This window comes from Phocoena sinus, chromosome 8 (genome assembly GCF_008692025.1).
Source record: "Phocoena sinus isolate mPhoSin1 chromosome 8, mPhoSin1.pri, whole genome shotgun sequence".
Classification (NCBI taxonomy): domain Eukaryota; kingdom Metazoa; phylum Chordata; class Mammalia; order Artiodactyla; family Phocoenidae; genus Phocoena; species Phocoena sinus.
In genome coordinates this window covers 57,008,575-57,035,134 of record NC_045770.1, presented here as the reverse complement: position 1 = coordinate 57,035,134, position 26,560 = coordinate 57,008,575, and the positions used below count along the sequence as shown (strand labels likewise).

Genomic DNA, 26,560 nt, shown 5'->3' with positions numbered 1-26,560 from the left:
TCTATTTAAATAATTGTATTTTAAAATTGGATATTCATTAATTATGATGTCTATAGTTTTAATTTCCTAGATAATTTCAAGGAATAAAAACAACTTTTGAAAATATAAATTTTCCTTTCTTTACATTCAATTTACATTTTTGATGGAAATATATTCAAATTCTATACACTCTAAATACAACTGCATTTTATTTTTGATCCTTTAGATTATTACCATCCATACACAATTTCCAAATGATGTGAAAAATCTTGATTATAACAATTAGTCATCTTGCTAAAATGAAGACAATAAAATATATTTTATGAAATATGTCTTATTACTCATCCAAATGCCACCAGCCCACCAACAAAACACCCAGATGTATAATAATAATTAAATTGTCTTCCTTGATATTTTGTCCCTTTCAGTTACATAAAACCATAGCTTTACAAGGTGGGAAAATGAAACTATCTTATTTACTAGTTCCTTGGTTTGTTTTGTAACCTTCCAATATCTAACAAACATATACTGCATGCTTCTGTTTGTATTTTTGTCCTGGGCCCTGCAAATTTTGGGCCATGCCTGTCTGCCAACTCCCCGCCCACCAGCTCCCTTTGGTGGGGCCCAGGCCACCCACGCTGGTCGCCTCTCCTCTCTGAGGATCAGCTGGGTGTCAAGCCAGCCCTGTCCTCCTGAGTCTGCCTTTTAGAAAGTGCTCCTCACGTAAAAAGTCCTCATGCTTAGATGAGGGACTTATTTCCAGAGCTGATTCGAATACCCTTCAAGGGCAGTGGCCATGACTTGACTGCCAGATTCTCCCACAGACCTGGTGTTCCTTGAAGTCCCTTACATTCCAGCATCATCAGCAAAGGGACCCGGATGGGAGGGCCCAGCAGCCTCTGGTCCACCGGGCTGGTAGCCCCCATTGGCTCAGACTGAGCGAATGGTCCATGGTCCCCACAGCTGGTTTTCTCCTCCTCTGTACCCTCGCTCTGTCCACCTCTACCCATGACCCCCTCCTGCCCCCTTACTCTGGGCCTACCGGTCACAGTGACCCCCTTTGGGCTAAAGCCACCAGAATGCACCCTCAGCCCCATGACATCTGGGCTGACAAATCTCCACATTCTGGACTTCCCTGGTGGCACAGTGGTTAAGAATCTGCCTGCCAGTGCAGGGGACACGGGTTCAAGCCCTGGTCCGGGAAGATCCCACGTGCCACGGAGCAACTAAGCCCATGAGCCACTACTACAGAGCCTGCGCTCTAGAGCCCACGAGCCACAATTGCTGAGCCCACACGCTGTAACTGTTGAGTCCATGCGCTGCAACTACTGAAGCCCACACACAACGAAGAGTAGACCCTGCTCACCGCAACTAGAGGAAGCCCGCGCACAGCAACGAAGACCCAAAGCAGCCAATAATAAACAAATAAATTTATATATTAAAAAAAACCCTCCACATTCCCTGCTTGCCACCTTCCCAGCCTCTTTCACAAAGAGCTTCCAGAACCTGGGTTCTGGAAAGGGGCAGGGTAGTGGTGTTGGAGACTGAGAGCCAGGAGACCTGGGTTCTGGGTGTGGCCTGGCCACTGAAAGGCAGGTCGGTGTCATCTCTAGGCTCAGGGTCTTTACTTGTCAGACGGGGATACTGCAACCAGCCCAGAATGCCTCATGGGATGAACAGGATAACCCAGTGAGCAGGACCTGATGGGGCTTTGGAAACTGTAAAGTACTGAACCATGTGATGGAGGCTCACCTCATCTCTTGTGTTTCCTACTCGGCCTGGCCCATGTGGAGTCCATCTACTAAGACACTGTCCACCATTTAAGGAGGGCTGGCCACAGCCTTGTACGAGGCTGACATTCCCTGTCTGTCTTCTCACTTACCCCTCTTAGCCTCCCACTACAGTACATTCTACAGATGCCAAAGCGGAGGCTCAAGGGAGTTTGAGTCCCATGCTCAAGGGCACATCTAAGCAAGTGGCAGAGCCAGGATTCATACTTTGTCTGACTCCCAAGCCAGGCTAGACAACATAAATCCAATCACCAACACACATTTCCTGAGCTCTCCGGTGTGCCAGGGGAGGCCTGAGGCTGGGTGGACAGACCTGCTGGAGGAGCCCACAGTCTACGGTACAGACAGACACGCAGAGAGGGCATGTGAACAAAGGAGGCATCCTGCCTGGGGAAGGGTGCAGGAGGGCCTTGGTGGTAGATCAAAGCCACCTCTCAGCCTAGCCCAGGTAGCAACAGATACCCAGGAGTGAGCAAACTTGCTTCCCCTGCACCTACCACCTGGCCAGCCCCTCACGCCTGCTCCTGGGTGGAGCGGGGCCCTAGACATTTCAGACCACCTCCTCCTGTGGGGCCCCTAGCTCATGTCCACCTTCACCCCTAGGGTCTGCAGATTCCCCAGGCTTCAGGACAGGGTGCAGCCTTGCAACAGACTAGACATTAAGACTAGTGAAAGAAGGATCCTGCCCATCTGAGCATGCAACCCCTTACCCAGTAGGTGATCAGAGGAGCTAATGACTAAACGGCAGTGACTGACCACTCTGGTACCCAGCTCAGCTCAACCTGACTGCAGGGAGGTTAGCTCAGGCTCTGAATCAGACTGAGGCTGGTGGGGACCAGAGCAGAGCTGGTAAAAAGTAAGGCGCTCAGATAAGCAGTCACAGGGGGTTGGGGGTAATGGGTCCTGGCCCTCTCACCTCCACCCTTTCACTATGTGAACAGAAGCAGATCACTCTACCTCTCTGGGTACGAGTCAAGCTGGGATTAACACCACATTGAAATCATCTGATTTTAGGTGGGCGCACATAAAACTTCGGTCAGAAACACAGGTCGCGGAGGCTCAGAGAGGCCAGGTGACTTGACCAAGGTTACACAACAGGTGACAGAGTCTGGACTAGAACCCAGGCCTGTCATGCTCTGCGGGGCTAGACTCCCAGAGGTCAGGGTGGAGAGGCCAGATTAGGGTGACATCCCTTGTGATAACACAGGTGCAGGAGAGGGTTGGGACAAGTTCCATCAGGGCCAACCCAGGCTGACATCACCAGTTAAAGTCATCATAGTCAGAGTCGTGGAAGCACAACTTCTGTTTATTTGCTCCTGGGACACGCTGACCAGCACGAGCTCCCTGAGCACTTTCTATGGAAGAAGTTCCGTAGAGCTGAGCCCGCGCTCCACAACTACTGAAGCCCGCGCGCCTAGAGCCCGTGCTCCGCAACAAGAGAAGCCACCGCAATGAGCCTGCGTACCGCAACGAAGAGCAGCCCCCGCTCGCCGCAACTAGAGAAAGCCCACACGCAGCAACGAAGACCCAACGCAGCCGAAAATAAATAAATTCAGGTGGGGGATAGGTCCCTGGGCCTCAGTTTCCTCCGTGGCGCTCGGTGCTACCATGGGCCTGTGTCACCTCCTGACCGTCACTAATCCCCACTAGGCGGTGCAGGCAGGGCTGGAGGTGGGGTGGCACAGAGGCAGACTTCTCTGGAAGGGGCTATGTCAGGGCATCAGACCAGCTCTGGCACGGCTGGATCGACTGCCTGACGTCAAGTAGTCAGGAAGAACCCTGGGGGCTGGGGCCAGGTCCACTGGCTGGGGAGCTCTGAGGGATTCTGCCTCTGGGAGCTGAGAGACAGTGACAGAGCCTGGGGCTGGGGGAACAATGGGGGCTCAGGGCAGCTCTCAGAAGGTCCTGTCTGCTGCTGACTACATACACGATCCTGGGGCACCCATTCTGCACCCCCTTTCTAACAGGTGGGCAGAGCTGACACTTAATCGGTGCTTCCTCTGAGCCAGGTTCCGCCTGGAGAACTCTGCCTCTGTTGTCTCCACCCACATCCCCTGGGACCCCCTCTCCGTTCTGAGTCATTCCAGGTTGCACTGTCCCTTCCAAAAGCCGAGAACTGCAGGGGCGTGTGGGTGAGCTGCCGTCAGGCTGCCTGAATCCCTTCGCCTGTGGGCATGGCTGTTGCCCAGGGCCCCTTTGCCAGGGACCCCCTGGGCAAGGTCTAATTGCTGCAGCACCCTTGCCCCTGGCAGCCAGCTCTGGGGACTAAGCCAAGTACCCCCTCCGAGGGGCTTGGCTTGAAGTCACACTCTTGCTTCTCCTTCTCTTTCTGGTTCTACTTTCCCTACCCCCTTAGCAGTTTTCTTCCCCCTGGAAAACTTCTTAGTAAGTCACCCTCACACGAATCCTTATTTCAGTGTCTGCTTCTAGATCCCCCAACCTCAGACAATTATGAGGTTAAGTGCCATTAGTTTTCCCATTTCAGAGATGAGGAAATTGAGGCTCAGAGACTCAAAGTCGTCAAAGACCCCCAGGCGGCAGGCATCAGAACACGGACTTGAATTGAGGTCAGCCCCATACAAAGCCTGAGCACTGACCCCTCTTGTCCACCGCCAGTATCATCAGAGCCTGTTTACATCTCAAATGCCATCCCCTCCTGGCCATCTGAGCTAATCTTTCTTTTTCTTTCTTTCTTTTTTTTTTTTTTAATTGGAAGGAAAGCAGGAGACTCTGTAGATGATCCAAGGGGGATGACTAAGTCCTTAGATTCCTCTCGTTGGCTCAGATCCTGTTTTGGTCAATCCTTGTGAATCAGGGTGGGTCTGACATTCTGGGAATGCAGGGAGACTTCAAACCAACTTCACGAAAACAAGTTGTAAAAACACTGGCCGCCACTCAAAGCGGCCTGCTGATGAGCTTGGCTCCACGGAGCAGGGCTGAACAAGTTCACCAGAAGGGAACACACAGCAGGAAAGACTTAGGCTAGACCCAGAGGAAGAACTTCCCAGTAACTGGGAGCTGGCCCAGGCATGGTCATGGCCTCTTTGGGAGCAGGTGAATTGACGTCCTGACCTTCCCAGGCCTTACTGGTCTGAAGCATCTATGAAGTCCCCTTGGTGAGCGCTGAAGACAAAACCACAGGAGGCCAACTCCGCCAGCCCCGAGCTTCAACCACTGACCTGGAACCTGGTTTATGAGGGTGCTCTGAGTTTGTGGGGTTTCTGCCTCCTGGGAGGTCAAAAGTGGGGGCCCCCGATCCTCACACCCACACCCAGTGTGGATGGAGGCCCTGCAGCTGGCAGAACTCAGGGTGGCACCTCCCCTGCCCCTGCTCTCTGCAGCCAACCCTCCGGGGTGCAGAGGGCCATAGCAGGTGTTTATAGGTGCACATCTCCCAGTTCATTCCCCCCCCACCCCTTTCCAGCTAGCACTCCCTTCGCCCCTTCCTTCTCATCCAAATTTCTGAAAGACTTATCGACACCCACGTCCCCACTTCCTCCCTCCCACCTGTTTCTAAATCTGCCGCCCTCTGCTCCCACCAAGTTCAACGATGCCCCCCACGTGAGGAAGCTGCCTGCACGGTTCACTCCTCCCTGACACATTGGCCCTCGCCCTCCTGGAAACGTCCTCCTTCCCTGGCTTCCAGGACACCAGTTGCTCCAGTTTCTCTCCTCCCCCTCCGGCTGCCCCCCTGTGCCTTAGCTGGCTTCCCTCTCTGCCCGGCCCAGCCGCTCCCTCCTGCCCTGCCCTGCACATTCTTCTAGGGCAATACCACCACTCCCGTGGCTTCAGACACCCCGTCCCTGCCCGGACCAAGCGCAAGGCCCAAGTATCCAATGACCCTCTGATCATCCCCCCAACAGGGACCACACACCCACAGTGGCCAGATGGGAACTCGTCACATTCCCCTGAACCTGCTCCTCCCCCTTTCTCCCAACTCAAGGCGCCTCCATCCTCGCAGTCTTCCAGTCCTGGAAGACCAGACTTACCCTCCCTACCTCCCCTCTCCACACACTTCCAAATCCTACCCGACACAAGCCCTGCTCTGCTCTCCCCCACCCCGTCCCCTCATCTCCCACCAAACGTCCCTCACGTCCCTCTGCTTAGGCTCCTCTTGCAGGAAGCCCTCCTTGACTCTCCTGGCAGACTCAAGCTGGCCTTCTTCTGTTTCCGTGTGCCCTGTACAGCCCTAGTTCAGCAGCCACGCTGGTGTCTGGCTGCACACGTGATGGCCAAAGGCTGGCTCCAGAAGTGCATGGCCAGGGCCTGGTCTGACTCTGGGTCCCGGCACCCAGGCGGAGCTCAGCGCAGAGGGGCCCCAGGAGAGGTTTCCCAAATCTGGGAATTGTCTTTCTGCTGAACTTGCCCCATCAGTGAGGTCTGGATCTCCCCACAGCCCACAGGCCCTCTTTGTTCTGCTAAAACACATGACCACTTACTCCCCTTTTAGAGGCACTCTAACCTGTCTGCCTTTACAAGATGTCGCACAGGGCCTGTAAATGTGTATACGCAGACATACAAAAATACACCAAGCGCACACTCCCAGACAGACCCAGGCAAACACTCATGCTTACTCGGTGCAAGCACACAAGCTCATGGAATACGTGCAGATGTGCAGACAGGCCCGCACAGACACAGCTTCCTGGAAGTAGCATGCCTCCTTCGGGGCACCAGCCTCCCTGGGCATCATGGGCTCCAGGAGTCAAGGTCGGCTTGGCCGGGGCTGGATCTCATGGATGCAGTGCAAGGGTCTGGGGAATGCCGGACCCTGGAGGACCTCTATCTGCCTCAGCCCCTCCTTCCCTCTGTTTCCACAAACTCTTCCTCTAGGAAGCCCTCCCTCATCATGCCCTTCCTCTCAGCGCTAGGGGAGGAGGCTGCCCGCGTGGGGGATGCTCCCTGGATCCCACCCCAATCTTTCCCTTGGACCCCTTCTCATATATTATACAAGGGAAGGGCTGCACCAGCCGAGTCACAGCTCAGAGCTTTTAGGATCAAGATCCCCTCTTCTCCCAGCCCTAGTCCTGCCCTGCCTCCAAATCACGGCTCAAATGTCCGTTCCGAGTAACCCTTGGCAATTCCCTTTCCAGGTGCGGCACCAGCATCAGAGAGCTAACAACTCAGCACTCGTGGGTTCATCTGATCCTCAGGACAGCCCTGCTGGGGTCGGTGTTCTCACGCTCCTTCTACAGACGAGAAAACTGTGGCTTGGAGAGACGAGGTGACTTGCCCAGGGCTACACAACTGCTAAGACTATCTTTTCTTTCCTTGAAACCATATTCCCAGTCATGACCTCTCTCGGGAGGGAGCAGTGGCCTTAGAGGGGGGCTGGGAGCGGTGGGCGGAGGGCCTGGCGGGGAGTCCTGAGCGCCACCACACGTGGCTGCAGCCACAAGAAGGGCCCCGAGGTGGGCTCCTTAATTAACTTGCCGCGGGATGCGAAGCGAGTCACTGGGCCTCAGTTTCCCCACCTGTGATGTGAGAGGGGGCTGGATACCACAACCCTTGGCGTCAGTTCCATCTGGACCTTGCAAGGTTGCAGAGGAGGAGGGCTGTTGGAAGGGGAGCCCACGAGGGGTGCAGGGGCTGTTCTCCACAATGGGGTGGGGACAGAGGAGGTGGCCACTGGGTGTTCTCTGGCCCTGCTGGCTGCCCCAGGGTTGGCTGCCAAGGCAGTCACCCCCCCAGAGGGTGGTAACCTTCTACCTCCCTCTGCAGGAGAGCTAATCAAAGCAGTGAAAAAATGGCAAAGTATCCCATATACTGGAAGGGGTGGGAAAGCAAGCCAGGGGGATGCGCACAGCACATGCAAAGCTGAGGCAAACGCCCCAGACGAACACCTGGTATGAGCCCCATCATTCCTGTCCTCTCTCCCTACACCCCTGCCCCAGTCCTGCTGATTCCACCTCAGAAGTGGCTCCTCCAGTAGAGCACTCCAGCCCCTCATACTTCAGCCAAGGGCTCCCTGGGACCTATAGGAGCAAACATACCCCATATACAAAGCTTTTCCTAACTAGGCCTCAATTCACCTTCCTGGCCTCCCACACAGGGGAGCTAAGTCCCTGCCCCAGGGACTCCACTCTCCAGCTCCAAACCTTTACACAGTTGGTTCCCTCTGTGTGGAATGTTGACCCCCTACAGATCCCTCAGTACCCAAATGGGAAATGCTGCTGGTTAATGAACTGACTTCTATAGTAGGAATCAGGTCCTAAAGCCAGCACAACACAAGTAAATTGCATATGGTCAAAATCACCCTTGACTATATATAGCTATCATTTATTTACAATGCCTAGGCATTGTTCTAGATATTTCCTGTGTTTTGATTCATCTAACTCTTACAACTCCAGCAGATTGTATTTCCAAAGACATCTGCAGCAATATCTCCCATCCCACACGCTCTCCTTATAACTCTGTCCCTCTTGCCATGGAGAGGTGGGGTCTGTGTTATCACCACCCCCCCCCCACTTGAATCTGGGAGGGCTTGGGACTAATGGCTAAAGTGACACTACGAGACTTCCAAGGCCAGGTCATCAAATGTGATGTATACTGTGGGGAAGCTCAGATGAGCTCGCAGAGAGAAACAAAGCCCTGAGACCACATGAGTAACCATGAGCCAGAGCTGCTCAGCTGAGCCCATCTTAAATCCTGACCTATAGAAACCGTGGGGTTAAAGTGATTGTTCTTGCATAAAGCCACTAAGTTTCCAGGTGATTTGTTATGTAACAGCAGTAACCGGAACATCATTATCCCATCTTTAAAGAAGAATCTGAGGCACAGAGAGGTTAAGCAACTTGCCCGAGGTCACAGAGCTGGTAACTAGCAGAACCAGGATTTGAGCCAAGGCAGTTTAGCCCCAGAGTCCACACTATTCACTGCCATGCCATACTAAATGCCTCCAAGGTCTGATTGGTCTCCAGGACCACAGCAGGCCTCAGGGAGTGGTTGCTGAATGACCAGGGAAGGGATAAACAAAGGAACAGCTGAATGAGTGTGAAAAAAAGCAGAGTGAGCTCCCAGGTGCAAGGCAAGGACCTTAGATGAGCCCGAACCATGTAAATGAGTCTGACACGAGCCCCTTGTCACCTGGAGAAGGCGGTGATCAGAGGAGCCTGGCAGATGCCACCCACCTCTGCCTTTCACAGATAAGCCTGAGATGCTCGTCTCCCTGCTCTCTGCCTCCCTCAGCCCTGCATGCTGCAGAATTATCCCCTGGAGAGCCAGTCCCTCCTAAGAACAAGGCCTGTGGATCCTGGAGCCTGCAGCGGGAAGGTTCCCAGGCTGGGAGGCTGGAGACCTTGGTCTCATCCCAGCATGGCCGAGGGCTGTCTGTGTGAACTTGGGTGAGTCCCTGACCCTCTCTGGTCCCAGGTGATCTCCAGTGACACTGTTCTAAGACTCATCAGATGCTGAGCTGCCCTGGCGGATGAGGGTCAAGGTGAACTTCAGTATGTGGGTCCTATAAACCCCAAAAGGGATCTGACCCTAGGAGGAAAGTGGATAACAAGAATGAATCCCCCTACCACTCACCGGGAGCTTGCCGTGTGCGGGGCATCTTTCCGTGCATCCTTGCAGCAACCTCATTAGGCAAAACAGCAAGTAACGAAGGACCCAGACCTACCACTCAAGTGATGCTGGAAGCCAGGATCTGACCCAGGCCCATGAAACTTCAAAACTTCCGTCCTTTCCACAATAGCAAGAGACAGAAGCAACCTAAGTATCTATTGACGAACAAATGGATAAACAAAATGTGGTATACACATATGATGGAATGTTATTCGGCCTTGAAAAGGAAGGGAATCTTAGCAGGTGCCACGACACGATGAACCACGAGGACGTGATGCCAAGTGAAATAAGCCAATCACAAAGAGACAAACACCGCGCGATTCCACTTATATGAAGCATTTAGAGGAGTCAAATTCATAGAAACAGAAAGTGGAGTGGCGGTTGCCAAGGTCTGGTGGGAGGATGGGGAGTTGTTGTTTAGCGGACACAGAGCTTCAGGTGTTTGAGATGAAAATGTTCTTGAGACCTGTGGTGCAACAATGTGAATATAATCAAGACTACCAACTAGACTCTTAAAAATGATTAAGGTGACAAATTTTATGTGGTTTTAAAAAAAAACACACCACAGTTATAAAAAGATTCCCACTCTTGGAGTAGAGAGGGAGATTAGGAGACGTTTTGTGGGGGAGAGTCCGGGCAGGCTTCACAGAATAGGGGACATTTAAGTCGGGCAGGGTCAGCGCAAGCATAGATGAGTCTGGGGCACTACAGACAGAGGCTCGGGCCTTTGGCCCTTGCCTCCCTGCCTGCCAGGATCCAGCTGACTCCATCCCCCGGCCAACCCCAGGCCCCCCAGATCTCCACACAGAGGCAGCACCCCACAGGGAAGCAAGCATCGGCCTGGATTGAAGAAGAGATTTCTTGAACACCTACTATGTATGTGCTCTCAGGCCCACTTACTTCATGACCCTGTCCTTCTGGGGCCTCAGTCCTCCCGCTTGTACGATCAGAAGGTGACCTGGAATTCCTTCCAATTCGCACACTGGGAATAATCTCTGAGGGGGAGGGGAGGTGGGAGGCACCAGTGACCTGCCGAGAGGGGGACCAGGACACTCCTGGTCAAAAGCCCAGGAATCAGAAGCTGCGGCCTCATGATCCCACCCCAGGCAGCCTCTGTTCACTTCAGAGTGGGAATCTGAGACCCAAGGGATTCGGTTTCATTCCAACTCTACAAACAGGGGTCTGTACCTACTATGTTTGTGACAGGATCACAATCTAACCTCCCAATCCAGTACTGGAGCAACACAACTGCACTGAGGGACAGCGTCCTCCGTGCCCAGGGCTCTCTCCAAGAATCCCACTCTCACCTCTCCCCTGACTCAGGAACCCTTTGTCCCCAGAAAGAACAAGGTAGGACAGTCCTTGGTTTCAATCCCAGCTGTGCCAAGCACAAGCTGGGCCTCAGTGTCTTCGTCTGCATTGTGGGGATAAGGACACCTCCCCTGTGAGGGTTAGAGGAGGCAAGGGTACAAAATTCTGAGCCCAAGGTCTGGCATGCAGTAGGTGCTTAATAAACGGCCACCATCATTGGCTCTCTCTTTGAAGACGAAGCCATTTTCATTGATCTGTTTGTTCCTCTCAGAGGCTGGTTTGTTTGTTTGAATTCTTCCCAGAAGAGATTTTCCCTGGCACTCCTGGGGAATGCTGAGTGGTGCTCCCAGCCAGCCCCAGGAAGGAGAAGGGAGGAGCAATGAGCTTTACTTGATGGAAAAAGTCAAATCATCGTCATGTGGAAACGGGAGACAAGTCCTAGGGAAGCCCGGCGGCTGTCCCAGCACCCTTCACCCACCCTCTCCCTCCACCACCCAGGAGGACCCACGGTGACCCCAGATCCTGCTTCATAAGCTCCCTGAGGCCTGGCTGGGAGGCCTGATATGATCAGGTTGCTACTTAAATGGCACAAAGCCTTCTATTCTTAGCTGAGCAGAGCCCTAGCTCCCTCCCAGCTGCCTGTCAGAGCTACCAGCCGTGGGGGTGTGGGCCTGGGGCTCAATCATGACCACAAAGAGGCGGAGGGCGGCCTTGTGACCTGACTGAAGCCCGAGGCCAGCACGAGGGGGCTGCAGAGTAAGCCCGCGACCCTGGGGTCTCCAAGGGGTCTGCAGAGGGGCTACATAAGGCTGGTTGGAGATCTGGATCAGATGACTCCTAAGGTCACTTCTGACTCTCAAAGTCTCGGTTTCAAAGGGCCAAGATTCTGAGGTTCCATAATCCAATGCTTCCAAGATTTGGGAAAGATTCTGTAGTTCTAAAGGATCAAGTTTCCAAGACACCGAAGAAGACTGGAGGCTGGCTCTGGTGTGTGCACGTCCCCGTCCGTTTAAGTGGCAGACGATCCTCAGCTCCATCCTCACCCTGGGGCGCCTGGCACGAGTGACACATACATCCCTGGTGGACTCAGCACTGAGGTCAACAATGCTCCCTGGCCGCCCAGATCTGCTGGGGGCAAGAGTTCTTGGGGAATTTCTGGGTGCTGCTGGAGAAACTGGGAAAGGAGGAGGGGACAGGCTGAAGCTGCCCTGAGGCCCACCTCACCAGACAGTGCTGGGCAGGGCGTCCACTATCAGTGTCTGCCCTGTGCTAGCAGGGCCAGCATACTCCCGTCAGACAGGCTTGGAGAGGCTGGGGGACCTGTCCAAGGTCAAGGCTGGGACATGGAGGGTGAGAACTCCAGGCCTGGCTGGCTTCAGAGATCATTCCTCACCTCACACTGCTTCATGTTAGCCCACAGCTTCCTGGGATCACCTCTCCCAACATCCTCTTTTAGATGCAAAACTGAGGTCCAGAGAGAGAAAGGTCAGGTGCTCAAGGTCACAGGGAATTGGTAGCAAGCCAGGCAGAATTGTTCCCACTGACCGTCCCCCATCCCCTGACCAGGTGCCTGTCACTGATCCTTCTCTGGATCCTCCCTTTCTGCCCACCCAGATCCGGGCTCCTGGGGCAGAGCTGTCTCCTGCTCCTTCGGTCCCCAGCACAGCAGCTGCTCTGCAGGGTCATCTGAGGCATGAGCTGAGAATCAGGGGATGGGATGGTGGGCCACAGCCTCATGGCCAAGGCTGGCCAGCTGAGCACAAGGGTGACAAGGTCTGGAGAGGGCTGACCCTGACACATGTCGGGAAGTTCACAGGGGCACTTGTCAGGAATACTCAGAGGTTAATTAACCAGCTGTCCCATTAAGCAAAGCAAATGAGGCTCCACTGAGCTGACTGTCGCAGAGCCTGCTGGTCACCAGAACGGGGAACAAACAGTCTCGGCTTCCTGAGCCACTGGCCTGCACCCCAGGCCACCCTCCCCCAAGCACCCACTATGTATCAGTAGTGCTTTTTGTTTTCCAATAGAGTTCACAGGTAATTTCTCATCCGAATCTCACAACCCTGAGGGTTAGGTGTCCTTTTACAGGAACAAGGAGACCACCCTAGGCCACTGGCCAGCACGCAGAATCCGGACTCACACCCAGGGCTGCTGGTTTGCCTGGTCCCAGAGACGAGTTCTTGAATGTCCCGGCGAACTAGAGCCTCCTGTGCTGGGCTCATGAGTGTGAGAATGTATCTACGCTGCACTGACCATTTCATGGAGGCTTAAGTGAAATTTCCTCTTTCCTGCTTACAGAAATCACAGGTCAAGTATCTAAAAACCCACTGCTTTGCTCTGGGCTGGAATTAAATCCTTTCTGCCAATAGGTGGCCTACTACATGCCCAGCACCCTAGTAGGTGTCCTACCCGCTGGGTGGTTTGATTTGACCTCGCACCAACCTTGTGAACTTCAGCCTAGGCTGAATCTCAGACTGGTCATGTCACAAATCCAAGGTTGCACAGGCACGGGGTGGAGCTGGGACAGGAATCCAGGTGTGTCAGGGCTTTTTTTTTTTTTGCAGTACATGGGCCTCTCACTGTTGTGGCCTCTCCTGTTGTGGAGCACAGGCTCCGGACGCACAGGCTCAGCGGCCATGGCTCACGGGCCCAGCCGCTCCGCGGCATGTGGGATCTTCCCGGACCGGGGCACGAACCCGCGTCCCCTGCATCAGCAGGCGGACTCTCAACCACTGCGCCACCAGGGAAGCCCGTGTCAGGGCTTTTTAAGGTCGGAGAGGGGGACAGATGTTTATGTTCACTGGGCTCTTCAATAAACTGTTTAAGTTTATGCTGCTACTCTACTAGTATCCTGCTCCTTGCCTGCCCCCCGCCCCGCCCCCAACTCCATGCCAGCGGAAGCCAAGGGAGCATCCGTGATAACTCTGGGGCCAGCCGATCCCAGTCTGCCTCCAACCCCCAGCCCTGGTGGGGCCAGACACCATCTGGGAGACACTTAGGGACAAGGGCATTGAGAGGGACCCTCAGAACTCTTGGGGAAAGGAGGCTGGGTACAGCCCAGCCCTGCACCCCATCCTGGGCAGGGTGGCTTTGACTAAACACTCTGTGTGACAGGCTGTGGGCCTCCCAGAGTGGGTACCCTAGGCCCTGCTGAAATAAAGCAGCATCCACACCAGAGGTCTGAGTCGCTCCCACTGATGCCTCCTGGGAAGTGGAGGGATGGAGGGTGACAGTCTTGTTCTGCCCCCAGGGACATAGGTCAGAGTCCCCTGTATAAGACAAGCCCTGTTGGACCCAGCCTGTGAGCAGAACAGACAAGTTGGGGAGGGAGAGTTCCTGACATATGCCCCTCACCCTTCCCCAGAAGCCAGACCCAACACTCCGCAGGCCTCCGGGGTATAGCTGGGGAGGGGTGGTGTCTGGTCCCAGGGCTCAGGAGACCAGAGGGGCAGCGCCATTTCTCCTCCAGTTGGAAGGCACACAGACACAGGAGTGCAAACATGCAGGCCTGGCCTGCATGTGCAACATGTACATAATTCATGGGCTCCTATCTCTTTGGCCTGGATAAAGTGTACCCAACAGAAGTCCACGTGGAGATTAGTGAGTGGCCACCAGGGAGCACTTCCGGGAAAGGAGTGAGTGGGCCAGAGGGCTAGAGGATTGTGTTGGGGGGGGGGGCGGGGGGGGTTGGTTTACTATATGCCTTCACAAATTTTATCTTATTGAATTGGCACAAAAGCCCAGTGTGGGAGTTAATATCGTTCCCGTTTTACAGATGAGGAAACTGAGGCTCAGAGTTCAAGTCACTTACCCATTTTCACACAGGAGGAAGCAGCAGAACTTCCTACTCTACACCAAGCTGCTTCATGCACACAACCCTCAACCCCAGCCTGGCTCAACTCCCCTCCCCTCCCCAGTCTGGGGCCTTAGAAGAGCCATCAGTGAGGACATCAGGGCACCTCATCCTGAGCTCAGCAGGCTAACTGCTGAAAGAAAGAGAGAACGAGGAGCAAATTCCTCCAGCAGAGCTAGCCTGACCTCCGCCCCAGCAAACGTCTGACCCCACAACCAGGGAGCCTCTGCCCCTGCCCAGCTAGGGCAGCCCAGGAGACCTCGAGGCTGGGGAAGAAACAGTCTGGTCCTCCCCTGCGTACATGCCAAGAATTCCTGAGAGCCCTTCAGAGCTGGAAGGGACACGCTAGGTGACCTTGCCTGATTATGAGCATGAGGAACTCAAGGTCCGGAGCAGGGAAGGACTTGTCCAAGATCCCAGAGCGGAAGAGTCCAGTCAGTCCATAAACCTACCAGGCAGCAGCCAGTGCTGGGGACACTAGGATGAATGGCCTGGCCCTCAAGGTGCTCCCAGTCATGCAGGCACCCAGTCAGCTGGTGTTCGGACCCTCGTGAGCTGCCCCAGCCAGCTTCTCCAGCCCCATCTCCAATGTCCCCCCTTTCCTCCCTCTTGCCCCCATCACCCCGGGTTCCTCACAGTGCCCTGAAGGTGTAACCCACCTGTTGACACCTTTGTACCTTTGTACCTTTTCCAAGAGTGTCCTCCCCGGCTGGCCAGAGCCTGCCCACCCCCTCCAGCCCCCAGGTAAACCTCTGTTCTTCTGTGTAGAGCCTCACCCCAGCTCCCTCACCCCCCAGCTCAGGCTGATGGAGCCGGAAGTTCTCCGTCCCCCCGCTTCCCTCCCTCCCTCTTCTGAGCTTCCCCACACTCCTGACAATATGTGCACTGCCTGCCCAGGGTAACTGTTCCTGGTACAACCTCCCTTACACCCCTCAGGACCCGGGACTAAAGAGCCACTGAATCACGTAACTGCGTCACCCACTCACCTGCCACGAAGACCCAGAACAATGAAAAAAAATCACTTCTTCCTTTTAAGGCTAGCATTTGTCTTTCTTTAAAAACCTTTAGTGTGCCCGGGGAAATGAAATGGAAGGTTCTTAGTCAGACACGTCTTGGCATTTCCAAACGCTGGCTCTGTGCCTGGCACACAGTAGATGTCTGAGATATGCGCGTTTGGTGGCTGAAAGAATCAAAATATCTCCACTTTCCACTTCCCCTTGCTGCCTGAAACTCCACCATTATTACCAATTCTTTCCTGGGGCAAAATGGTGCTCCCTGGGATCCTCTCTCAAAAGGCGAGCTGCCCTGGGCAAGAAACAAGCTCTAGCTGGAGGCTTCTGTGCAAAATGGGAAAGTGAGGGTTCGCTGATCAGCTCTGCCCAGTGTCTTCTCTAGGCTATCCGCCCCAGACCCTGCTCTGTGACAAAGGAGCTGCATGTTCAGACAAGCTTGGGAAAGGCTGGTGGCACCCGTGCCACCTGCCGGGGATCCCTCATTCATATCAACACATTAAAGGGAGAAGTCCCATTCTGACTTATGTGACCTCGCATTTCCCCAATCTGTATGCGTCCTGGGACCCCTAACCATCCAGGGAACTAGGGCTCCCCAGAGCCCTAGTCCGGGCAGTGTGGACTAGATGGTGTGCCCATGTCCACCGCAGGACAAGTATGTGCACTAAAGGGTGTTTGAGGCAAGCCCATATTCCCCCACGATGACCATTCCAGAGGCAGAAGATCCCACCCAAGCCACTAACAACACTCCTTTGTGACAGAAGCAGTAAATGAACCGGGCATCACGTGGCTTGCAAATGGAGCCCAGAGGAGGGAAGAGGTAACAGGCCAGCCTGGAGACCTGAGTTCCCATTGCAATTCTGTGTTCACTGCTGGCCACTAGGCAAGGGACCTTCTCCTGCTGAGCTCTGCTTTCACTGTCTGCAAAACAGGGATAATGACGTTCTCAGGGCTGTTGTGAAAATGCAGTGTGGTACTGCAGGCAGAGGCAGATATAAACTGTAAAGTCCTGTTCTGGCATTTGCTATGTACATTATGATTTTCCTGCATGTGCTGCCAGGTGGGTGTGGTCACGTCTTGATTGATCACAAGCCACTGCAGAGGTCCTCAATCAGGATGGATGGATGGATGGATGGATGGATGGATGGATGGATGGATAGATGGAATCCCTAGCAAGACCCAGGGTCAACAATGGCTGGTTGAATAGTTATGAATGAATGAATCAATGAACCAATTCTAATAAGCTCAATTGTCCCATTTCTCAGTCCCCAGCTGGTAGAAGCAGCAAATTAGGAAACACACACAAGAGCAAGAGGGGAGGAAAAAGAGATGCTGGGCTGCTGGAGGCAGGTCTGTGGGCAGCAGAATGAAGGTGCAGGGGGAGAAGAGTCAGGAACCTACAAAGGCAGAAGCTGCTGCTGAACAGGCGAGCAGCCCAGGGCCACGGGGTGCAGGGACCAGCTGGTCTCGGCTCTCCCAGCAGCTCAGTCAGTGTTCACAGGGCCCATCCCGGGACTTTAACCACGTGGGCCTCGTGCAGGGAAAGGAAGCGATCACTCCTTTTCACAAAGGTTTCCAACCCAAACTATTAAAGGGTCGTTTTTAAAGGGAACAGGGAGCAAGAGGAAGCCTCAGGGACACAAGCCGTAGCTGCCTGAAAAAATACTTCTTACATTTTTATACCATCTCATCAACATATTCAGGTACAGGATAAACATTTTTAAAGTGCCTACTGTGTGCCAGGCAAGTGCTGTTAGGCACTGGGGGGAGGGGACACAAGGCCTCTTCAGTGTCACACATTAAAGACCTGGATAGATCAATGAGGTGTTGGGTCACTTGAGGACAGAGAAGGAGGTGTTGGAGCAAAAAGGCCACAGGCAGGAAGTCTGGAGGATGAAGCTAAATCACCACGTGACCTCAGGCAAGTCACCTTCCTCCTCTGAGCTTCTACATTCCCATCCATAAAGTGGGGTGGATGATAAAAAAGATAAAATAAAAAATCACAAAAACTACTACGATTGTCCCTTTCACGGATAAACACACTGAGGCTCGGCTGGTTACTCGCCTGCCTGAAGGCAGAGAGTCGGTGGGAGCTGGAATTTAAACCCAGGTTGGTCTGACTCCAAAGCTCACCCTCTCCGGCCCTCCCAAACAAGTCCCACACCGCCTCTCACAGATTGCCGGGAGGATTCGGTGACATCATGAATATCAAAGTGCTTTATAAAAGGTAAACTATCATGTGTCCAGAGCCAACAAGAAATCAGTCTTGATCCTCCACAAAAGCAAACACTGAAGTTCACAGGGGCATTCAGAACTGGCCGCAGCCCAGAACTCCTGGGTTCCTGATCCCTGCACCTCCTTGGCCAACTTCTTCCCAGGGAAAGGGCAGTCCCAGGAGCCCCAGCTAACCCCCCCACAGCCCACGGGGCCTCCTCCTAGACCAGAAACGGCCTCACTCCCGACCACCTTGTGTTCCACCCTGCTGAGGACCCAGAGGGCATGGCTGGGCCCAGGGCGGCCCTGGGGGCTGTGCAGAATCAAGAGCCCCAGGCTCCTTCGCCCTACTGACATGCTGGTCGCCTAATCTCTCTGAGCCTTGGGTTTCCCACCCACAGAGTGGGGGATTAAAGGAGACTTCACATGGGAAAGACTCTCCTCCAAGGAGGGACTCAACAAACATGACTGACCTTTGGTTGGATGAGTTTACCTGGGTGAGCCGGAGGAAATCCAGGCTCTCAAAATCCCTGGCTGAGGAGGCAGGCGCTACCCCACCCACCAGGAATCCCCCATCTATCTAACTCGCCACCTGCCCTTGGGAGCCCTGGCCCGAGAGGTGGACTCAGCTCCTACCACCTCCGGCACCAGCAGGACCCTAATCTGCTGGCTTCCCAGGGTGGCTGGGGCCCAGGTACGTGAGAGGGAGGAAAAGGGGCTTCAGATGAACTGCACTCATCTTTACTGGAGACACCTGGGCCCCAGGGGACAGACATCCTCACAGGCCTACTGTGGCCCAGAGAGGTTGCTAACTGGCTTCAGGCCACACAGCAAGTCAGGAGTCAAGTGGGTGCTGGGACCCAGGCCTTCTAGGCCTAGCCCAGGGTTCTCTCCACTGCCCCAGGGTCCCAGTTTTGGAGCATGGGTAAGACTCAGAGAGGAAGAACAATGAAAACAGTCAAGATGAGGCACCCACCCCCACGGCATGCTGGTCAGGAGGCCTTGGCCGTTGACAGCGGGGCCCCCAAGACACAAGGTGAAAACCAACACCCAGTTGCTCTGCTGTTGCCTGCCTCGCTCACTGCAGGTACTGACGGGGCACATTTGTATAGAGAAAGGGCTCAGTCTGCTTCTGCAGAGTCCTCAGCAAGAGGAAGGAGGGTCCAACTGCAGCACGGTGGATTTAAATTAGACACAAGGAAGAACTTCCTTAGGCGGCATTAGAAATGAACGGTGCACAGAGAAAGGGAGCAGGATGAAGGTGGTTATGGAGTCGCTTGTGGAATACAAGATGCTATCTCATCCATTATGTCCTTTTAGCTTCAAAACAGACCTGGAAGGTAAGTGTGGCTGTCCTTATTTTCTAGGTGGGCAACTGAGGCTCAGAAAGTTTAAGTGACTTGTGCAGTGTCTTCAAAGCTCTGCTCTAAAGAGGTAGAGCTGGGCTTTAAAGCCAGGACTGACTCGGAAGCCCACACTCCTCCCTTCTCAGGAAGGCCTCCGAGATCAAGGCACTACCACACCCACCACGGGCATCTCACCGCTCCTCCTCAGACACCCAGGGCTGAGCTGTCAGAGATGCCACGAGCATTCCCGCCAGGGAGAAGAGGGAGTGCTCAGTGGTGGCCAGCTAAAAGGAAAGGGCTCTGCATCCCAGGCCTGCCCCGCTGCCCCCAAGACGCCACGCCCCAGGGGCCTCACCGATGCTTTCCATGCGATGTGGCCTGACATCTTCTGTCTGTGCACCTCAGCTCACCTGACACCAACCTCCCCGTACATAGCCTTTGCCCCACTCTGGAGGTAAGGCTATCTCCAGCAAGGCCACCCTGGAAGCTACCTGCACCTGATTTGGGGGAGGAGGCATGGGCCAAGGAGGGCCCCTGGGGTCCCTGCCTGCTCTGCAGCAACAGGGTGGAGGGGAGGCCTGGCTCCTCCAGCCACGCTCAGCACTTTGTGAGTCACTGTCCTAGCCCTGGAGGGCTTAGTCCTGTTCTACTGCTGGGGAAACGGAGGGTCAGAGCAGCCAAGCCACTTGCCCACAGTCAAAGAATAAGAAATAAGTCAATTAGAAACCGAGCCATGATTCAAACCCACATCGGCCTGATTCCAGAATCCAAGTGTTTCGCCAGCACATCACTCTGCCTTCGACTGCAGCTGCTGCTCGCTTGCCACGGCCCCTAGCGCCACACCTCCATGCTTTATACTCACCCTTGCCCCATCCTGGGATGCCTTTCCCATCCAATCTGAGCCAGCAGAGTTCCTAGCCTACCTTCAAGACTCATTTCAAATGCCCCCTTCTCCATGAAGCCCCCCCCCGCTTTCTCTCATTCTCATCTGACCCCCTCTGTTTTCGTTTGTCTCCTGCTCGGAGCTGCCTGGCCTGCCCTGTGAGGAAGAGACCTGGCCTGTGCCCCAACCACTCCCTGCCCCTCTGGCCTCAGGGCTCCTCCGGAGCAGCGACACCAGTGTCCTCTTCCTCCCAGCTCCCGGCACAGACTGGGCAGCAGAACTTGGGGACATCTTGTCCAGCTGCTTTCTTTCACAGACGGGGACACTGAGGCTTGACAGAATGAGAGGCCACTTCTCACAGGACACGGTCTGCGGGAGAGGACTGGGGGGAGGGGGTGGATAGCTGACAGGTGAGTGTCCATAATGGGGCCAGGCTGTGGGGAACGGTCACAGCCTCATCACTGGGGCAGAGTCTAGACTGAAGGCGGTGACGGTCCCCATCCTCTCATTAAAGGTCCGGCCACACCATGGGTTCCGGGCTCCCACTGTATTATTTGTGATCATGGTAAAAGCTGTCATTTACCGGGCACTTCCTGCTCGCCAGGCACCGTCCTAAGCACTTCCGCTCATTCATTCATCAGTCCCCACAACAGCCCTATGAGGTGCTCTCTGTTATTCCCATTCCAAAGATGAGGAAACCCGGGCACAGAGAGATTAAGGGCCACATCGTTTAGTTCCCCAGCCATATTACGGCAGAATCAGGATTTCAGGAAAAATGTCTGGTTTCAGAGCCTGCGTTCTAACTGCTACTCCATGCTTCCAGACAAAGAGGGACAGAGACACAGCCTGGAAAAAACTCACAGCCAGGTCCTCTGAGGACCAGTGGCGGCAGAGCTGGGCCAAGTGGTGGGCGTGGTGGCCAGGGGCCTGGGAACCAATCTCAAAGGGGTGCTAAGGCACCTCTGGAAAGATGGGTGCCCCCAGAACTCCTCTCCCTGAGAGGATGTGACAGTTGGGATGCTTTGGTTCATCTCTGGGGTGGGGGCTGAGACCCCCTTTGCAAGGGATAAGCTCAAGTACCAACAGATGAGCCTTAAACTGCATCCCAAGGAGGGTGAGTCCAGTGGGCCTCATGGCTTTTGACTGACAGAGTGAGGAATGCCTTCCATTTGCCTCTCTGGGCCCAGTCCCCGCTACGTGGGGCCCCAGAGGCTGATCTCAACGGACTGCCTTGGGTTAATGTGTCGTTGGCTTCCAGAAGGTTCACCCAGAGGGAAGCCCCAGAGGGAGACTGGAGGAAGGAGGAAAGAGAGTGGAGGTTTTATTCCCCTGCCAGGTCTCCTGGGTTAACAGGGTCCCTTGGCCACAGCCTCTGTCCATACAGCTGACACCTTCCTCCAGGGCAACTGCAGCTCTGGGAGGTAACTGCCCCCAGGTGCTGCACTCCCTTTGTTGGTTTGCTCCACCCCACTGTCTGGAGCAGCTCACCCTGGGCTGATATACCCTCTCTGGCGGGGCCAGAGCAGAGGAGACCAGGTACTATCGCCAGTGGCCCCTTTCTGCAGTCTTCTTCTCGCCCTCAGAGCCTCCTCTAAATGTGCATGGAACAAACGATTACACAATCGCGGTTTGCAGGGGTGCCCCATACTAAGCCTGCAGGCCTCCACTGTCTCAGCCGGCCTGGCCCAGCAGGCCATGAAGGGAGGGGCAGGAGGCAGAGTTCAGTGAGGACAGCCACGGCCAGTGTGAGCGCTCACTGTATGGTAGGCACTGTGCACTACACACCAAGCACTTCATTCACTTCTTAAAACCCCCCCAAGGAGGCCAAGGAGGTATGCCCTATTTGTGCATTTTACAGAAGAGGAAACGGGCGCTCAGAAAGCTGAAATGACTCTCCCAGGGTCATATTTCCAGTAAGTGACAAAGCCAGGACTCAGATTCAACTTTCTCTGCCTCCAAAACCCACCCTGGTAGCTACCTTGAAATCATTTTATTGGATTGGCTTTCAACAGAGACAGCTGACTTAAATGGGGTCAATTATTGGTGAGGGCCACACAGAGGCCTCCAGTGTCTCCCTAGTACCCTCCCCCGAGATGAAAAAAACCCTCTGGCGTTCTTCAGTTCTCCCAGGTGGGACGGGGGCCCCAAGTGGGTGGCGCAATTGGGTGTCCGAGTTGGACAAACAAGCAGATCCAGACAAGGCTTCATTGTTAAGGAGAGCCTGACTCTTTGGCCATTTAAACAAAACCAAGCAAGACAAAATGCTTGCTGCCTTATCTCTTAGAGAGAAGGGGGATGGGAAGAGCCCCAAGACTGGGTGTTGATCCTTCCCCCGCCAGCCTCAGGTGGTTGGGGCACTAGAGAGAGCACTGCAAGGGGGTCCAGGGTCTGAGTCCAGCAGACTCTGCCACTGTCTGTGACCTTCTACTGCACACTGCCGACGTGTCCGGTACTGCACCACCGGTGCCTTCTGCGCACGGCCTCATTTGGTCTCTACGAGAGATTATTGTTATTCCTGTTTTCAGACAAGGACACTGAGGCTCAGAGAAGACACCCAAGCAGAGAGCAGAGGGGTGTTGGAACCCAGGTTTATCGGATTGCAAAGTCTTTCCACTTCCTTGTTTCTCCAGGGAGAGCAATACCGCAGAGGACGGAGCAGCCTGGAAGCAATGAGCTCCCTGTCCTGGGGATGTGCAAGTATAGTCTGGGGATGCTGTAGGAGGCATGCTGCAGGAGGTGGCCAGGTGGTTCTGAATCTTGGCTGTGCTTTGACATCACCTGCAAAGCTTTAAAAACTATTGATACCTGGGTCTTGCCCAAATTTTTTCTTTTAATAAATTTATTTATTTACTTTTGGCTGCATTGGGTCTTCCTTGCTGCACGTGGGTTTCTCATTGTGGTGGCTTCTCTTGTTGTGGAGCACAGGCTCTAGGCACGCGGGCTTGCCCGAATTTTTTAAAGTTCCCTAGATGATTCTAATGTGTGCAGCAAATTTGAGAGCCGTGAGCCCAGATGCCCACTACAACCTCTCCCACCCCACACCTCTTGAAGGAAAGAAGGGCTTTGTTACTCTGACCCATTTACAAGAGGGGCAAAAAACAGGCAAAACGTAAGGGCCGAGGTCGTGTCCTCGGGGTCCCACCACCAGCCACCGAGTGTAGGCAACATGAGGGTACCCTGACTTCAGAGGTGAACTCCTTTAAGATACTTGGGGGGTCCGGGCTCCCTTGTCAGTGGAAGAAAACTTTCCCTTTGAGCCTCCTGGGTGGGAGGGTGAGGCGAATTCTTCATGGCCTTTTTTTTCCTCTTTAGTAGAGTTCACTCATTCAAAAGCTAAACAGCTGTAGGATTAATGCTGGAAGACCACCTCCGCCGGTGGGCGTGTTTGGGAGCAAGAAGATAAAAGAACTCCGAGTGAGGCCTGTTTATTCTTTTCTGTAGGAGATTTGGTTCCAGGCCTGGGAAGAGCTGGGACTCTCAGACCTCGGCCCACACTTCCTCCCACCTGCCTTCCTTGTGCCCTCCAGCAGAATATCACAGGTGGCAAGACAGCGTGGGGTGGTGGGAAGAGGGAGGCCTGTGGAGTCCAGCAGACGTGGGGTCTGCCCAAACGCTCCTCCTAGCCAGCCACCCTGGACAGGAACCACTCCTCTCTGACCTCATGCCTCGTGCTGACCTCACAGCGGTGCCCGGGTGCGTGTGCGCACATGCGTGTTAAATGATACTTTCCAACTTAGCGCCAGGAGCACCACCTCCAGGAAGCCCTTCCTGACTCCCTCCCTGCCCAGCACTGGACAAACCCAGCCCCTGGCCTTCTCTGCCACATTCTGTCACATTCAGTGTCGTCACTGCTTCTGCGTTCTCCCCTCCTGATGAGGTCGTTCATTCATTCATTACACAGAGCAGCTGCCCTGTGCCTGGGATTCATTCCATACGCACTTCCTGACACCTGTTCTTTCAGACTCTGCTGGGAGATACAGGCAACAACAGCTAATATGCAGAGTGCTTATTATGCACTGGGTATTTTTCTGAGTGTTTTACATGTATAATGCATGTAATCCTCACCACAACTAAAACTGTCCCCATTTTACAGATGGGGAAACTGAGGCCCAGAGAGGTTCAATCACTTGCCCAAGTCACACGGCTAGTAAGTGTGCACTCGGGCTGTGATCTGAGCATTGCCCTCTACCACCATCTACAGATGTCGATGGGACCGGCCCCCGCCTTGGGAGCTCACTCTTCACAATTTGGAAGTTTTGTATCTGTGTTTACTTGTTGAATGTCTATTTCCCCCACAGACCAAAACCTCCCATCATGTTACGTTTTGTAATACGTAATCATGTGTGTATGCAGGGGGAGAGGGAGACCAAATGAACACTGCTTCCCTTGAAGGAATCTTCAAGCACATCGCAGCATCTGCTACCTGGACCCCAGATGGCTCCTCCCAACTGCGTCACTCCTGCCGCTAAGGCCTGAGAAGAACCAGGTCCCTGGACATCCCAGTCCTGCTCCCTGCCTTGAACTTAGCTTGGGGCCTGCTCACTGGGAAGGCGGTGGGAATGGCAGCTCTCCCAATCCCATCTGACAGAGTCCTCCCCAGGCGGCCAAGTGTCCTCCTCTGGGAAGCCCTCCTTGCTGTCTGGCACATCCTCCCTCCCGGCCTCACTGGATGGGCTCTTCCATCAGCTTCTTACTGAGTCACTTGATCACGAAGCTACTGAAGGGATGGGCAAGGGGACTCACGCTGACAGAGTACCCACCTGTGTGTCAGGCCTGGCACCTGCCGCCCGTTGTCTCATTTAACCCTCACAACACCGTGGTTGCCAGTGCCACTTTACAGAGAAGGCGGCAGAGGTACAAAGGTTGCGCGACTTGCCCAAGGGGCAGCTCGCATTGCCTCTCCTGGGTAGGGGTGGGGGCAGCCACTTTGTGCCAGGCACCCTGCTAGGCACTCTGGGGGGCGGAGGGGAGAACTGGGGTGGCAGAGAATCTATTTCTGACTGGCTGGCAAAGGAAGCAGATCTACACAAGTCCAACCCACAGACCACAGTAGGCGAGTGACGGCTGTGGATCTGTAGCGGAGGAGTCCTGGAAGCTTCTGGAAGGAGGCATCTTCAGGCCTGGCTAGATTCCTCACTGCTGCACTCCCATGACCGCCACAGGAAGAAGGGCAAGCCTTGGCCTACAAAGCTCTGGTGCCCCGCGGGTACTGCCCTGGAGGCTGCAAAGGGAGGAGAAGCAGCTGCCCAGCCAGCTGCCCTGCCAATGACCCCACCGTGGCCAGGGCCGGCCTGCCTCCAGCCCTGCCAACCTGGCCTGGCCCAGGCGGCTCCCAATCACAGGGTCTTCTCTGCCCAGCTAATGACCATGCTGCCAGCAGCCCTGGCCGCCACCTCCTTCGGGGGAGGCAGCAGCTAACTACAGAGCCTGCTGGCCCAGACAGTGGCCAGGCCAAAAATCACAGCCACCCATCACACCACATCCTCTGGCCCTGAGGCTGTGGTCTCCTCCCCTACCTTCCAGGGTCATGAAGGACACTGCAGAAGGCTGGAGCTCTGGAAGCTCAGACACCATCCCCCTCACCACAGACCCGAGGAAACAGGACCACAGCATGGGTCTGATTCACCCCAAGTCACACAGTCAGCCAGTGCAGAGCCCAAGGCCCTCTGCTCAACCCAGCACTGTCCTTCCCTAGCCCTGAGAAGAAGGCTCATTTCCAGGCTTTTTACCTGCGTAGATGCTCTAGACACTCCCCACTGTCTAGCTGTGTGACCTTGGGCAAGACAATGTACCTTTCTGAGCCCTGTCTTCCAGGGTGTAACAGTAGCTACCACCCAGAGCTGTGAATGAGAGGATCTGTAAAACACTTAACACAGTGTCTGGCTCAGAATAAGTTCTCAAGAACATTAGCAATTGTCCATATCATCATCACAATATTATTAAATGAGTATGTAGATGCATTTTACAAACCGTAAAACGTGATGCAATGGTAGGTATTGTTTATTACTAGTACTGTGAAGTGTTAAAGATTCAGAGAGGGTGTGACCAGAGGGTTGGGTAATCCAGGAATGTTTCTGGGGGAATTTATGACCTGAATTAGGCCTTGACTGATGTGGAAGTGTGGAAGTGAGCAGAGCGGAGGATGGTATGGATGACCGGAGGAGCCCCATAAACAAAGGGACCACACATGATGTGTTTAGGAGACAGTGGTGAGCAATGACCAGGGGTCCATGCAGTGGCTGCAGTGGGCAAGGCCTTGAATGCACAACAAAGAGGTCTGGTCTCCATCTTACTGGTAAGAAGGAGTCACAGAGGGTTCTCAATGGGGGCCCCATGGTGCTTTCTGCAATATGAATTCTGTCTGGCATTCAAGGCCCTCCAACCATCTGGGCACTCACCCACCCCTCTTCTCCACACCCCTCTCTGACCCCACAGATCCACCATCATCATCCCAGAGTTCTCCCCACCTCCCTGCTTATTACACCATCCCACCTTCTCCACCACCAGCCCACCTCACGGTTCTCGTTCACAGTGAAACACCCTTTCATTAAGTACCTTTCGTGCCATCTGCTTTACATATATGACCTCACAGTCACCCGTAACTACCCTCA

At 54.3% G+C, this 26,560-nt stretch overlaps 1 protein-coding gene across 4 annotated transcripts in view; it reads right to left on the bottom strand.

The window, feature by feature from the left end:
* The window catches only part of GDPD5 (glycerophosphodiester phosphodiesterase domain containing 5), an 88,909-nt gene that overhangs the window by 58,568 nt on the left and 3,781 nt on the right, over positions 1 to 26,560 (bottom strand). Inside the window, exon 1 of one of the 4 annotated variants that reach the window (XM_032640600.1) lies at positions 15,483 to 15,591. The exons of the other annotated variants lie outside the window; for them this stretch is intronic. The gene's annotated coding sequence lies outside the window, so the exon portion shown is untranslated. Of the gene's footprint in view, positions 1 to 15,482; positions 15,592 to 26,560 lie in introns of those variants that run through there. 4 annotated transcript variants of the gene reach the window in all.